The 2,500-nt window shown below is 45.0% G+C and overlaps 1 protein-coding gene across 1 annotated transcript in view; it reads left to right on the plus strand.

Moving 5' to 3' along the window:
- The window catches only part of setbp1 (SET binding protein 1), a 73,872-nt gene that overhangs the window by 15,120 nt on the left and 56,252 nt on the right, over positions 1-2,500 (plus strand). The gene's annotated exons all lie outside the window — the stretch shown is intronic.

The raw sequence follows: 2,500 nt of genomic DNA on the forward strand, positions 1-2,500 counted from the left end.
GTAGTTCTCCTCCCATCCGCTTGCATTGAGTTGTAGTTCTCCTCCCATCCGCTTGCATTGAGTTGTAGTTCTCCTCCCATCCGCTTGCATTGAGTTGTAGTTCTCCTCCCATCCGCTTGCATTGAGTTGTAGTTCTCCTCCCATCCGCTTGCATTGAGTTGTAGTTCTCCTCCCATCCGCTTGCATTGAGTTGTAGTTCTCCTCCCATCCGCTTGCATTGAGTTGTAGTTCTCCTCCCATCCGCTTGCATTGAGTTGTAGTTCTCCTCCCATCCACTTGCATTGAGTTGCTCAAAAGCGCATGAGGCGATTTCACTCCTCCTTCCGGGTATAGGAACAGAGTGCATTCTGGGATGGATTTGCCCCAAACACATGAACGCGCTGCCGTTGACTATCATTGTGCCGTTTGTGCTGCGTTCACGTATGAAACATTCGTTCACGTGTCATGGCCTCAATCACATGAACGTTGCGCAATGACAGTCAACGGAGCAGCGCTGGCTCGAGCTGCAATGACAAATTCGGCCACTATGTCCATTTCGCCTCAGGGTTTCCTCTGGGTGCCGTCTCTATTCATATATACTCTAAGGTCCCGCCCCCTTTCAGAACGACGAGTGGCCCAGGAAATTATTCTCCATTCATTTTCTCCATAGGCTTTTCAAAACGTATTTATTTAAAGACGCTTACGGACGCTTACGGACAAAGCCAACTCTTGTCGTGACAAATGATGACAACACGCACAATATTTTGGACCAAACAAATAATTACAAAGAAGAAAAACAACAAAAAAAGTGTTGTAACCTGCCGTTTTTTTCTACTTTCTAATTCTTTGTTTGGCCCGAAAAATGTTGTTTGTCATGATTGGTCACGACAAGAGTTGTCTTTGTCCAGCGGCGTATAAACGTCTTTAAATAAATACTTTCTGAAAAGTCTATGAGGAAAATGAACGGGGATTTATTTTCTGGGTCTCTAGAGGGGGGGCGGGACTGCGACGCTCTATAGCACTGATACTCAAGTAGATTTACCGGTGGGCCGCATTACAAAAATGGCAAGGGGCCAGGGGCCAGTAGATAAAATTACGACATTAATGATACTTGATAACTTCTCTCTTTCAATTGCTTTATTTTCGCGTGCACACGCGTGCACACATATTGTGTGCATGCACACAATATATAAATAAATAAATGTGTTACATTTTCTTGCATAAACACAAAGAGCTGTTTCCATAACTGCACAAATTATTGCACATAACATGAGTAGCTGTGATAACATAATAACATAACATGAGTAGCTCTTTGCCTGCCTGCCTGCCTGTCTGTCTGTCCATGAGTAGTTATTTGTCTGTCTGTCAATGAGTAGCTGTCTTACTGTCTGCCAGGCAGACAGACAGCTACTCATGGAGAATTGGACAGGCAGGCAGGCAGACAGCTACTCATAGACAGGCAGTGCCTGTCTATGAGTAGCTGTCTTACTGTCTGCCAGGCAGACAGACAGCTACTCATGGAGAATTGGACAGGCAGGCAGGCAGACAGCTACTCATAGACAGGCACTGCCTGTCTCTTCATTTTACACTCTCAAGAGTTAAAGATTTACAAGGGTTCATTTGGTTACCAACTCTCATCATTTAGCTGGGGGCCACCTGGAACCCCCTCAGGGACCACTGGTGGTCCCCGCACCACTGCTTTTCAAGTTTTCAAATACTCTTATCAATATGGGAGAATGCTTGCTTTATTGCAAATGCCATGGAAGAGAGAAACGAAATCATAAACTCAACTCAACACACACACAGTCTCTCTCTCACACACACACACACTTCCAGACGAGTGGCCCCCTTCCCTGCCTCTCTCTCTCTCCTGCAAGCACGCACGCAGTCATGCTATGTCAGTTTGCCACACAGACCATGCTAATGCTAAAGCTAATGTTGACAGTCAACATTAGCTTGTTAAGCATTAGCATGGTCTGTGTAGCATCAGGCTTTTACAACTGACTGCTATATTTATCAACCAAAACGGCCAGAGTTTTGCTTTAGCCCAATTCTGATCTAACACATTGTGGAGCAAATTAATTAATAACGAGTCCAAAGGAGGCATTCAGCCTAGCTGACGACTGACGAGTGCACTGCTCACAGCGCTGCTCAACTCCCCCAGTGCGCACAGGCTGACGGGAGAGAGAGAGAGGGGGGAGAGAGGCGGGGCTCACTGACTGCCTGCATTCACATTCTCAACCATTCTGTCAAACTTCACAGTGCGTTAATCGCGCATCAAAAAAAAATAGTGCCGTTAAGACTTAAGAGGATTGTAAATTAACTAGTTAATAACGCGTTAACTTTGACAGGCCTAAATTAAAGATAACTTCATTCAGATTTATTTATTTTTATTTAATTTTCCATATTTCTTTTTTTTTTTTTTTTTAGATTTTCATTGGTGGGCCAGTCATAATGGTCCCGCGGGCCTGATGTGGCCCGCGGGCCGGACGTTGAGTATCACTGCTCTATAGGGCCTGTA

Source organism: Protomyctophum bolini (assembly GCF_963924005.1).
Source record: "Protomyctophum bolini genome assembly, chromosome: 22".
In the NCBI taxonomy this organism is placed as follows: Eukaryota; Metazoa; Chordata; class Actinopteri; order Myctophiformes; family Myctophidae; genus Protomyctophum; species Protomyctophum bolini.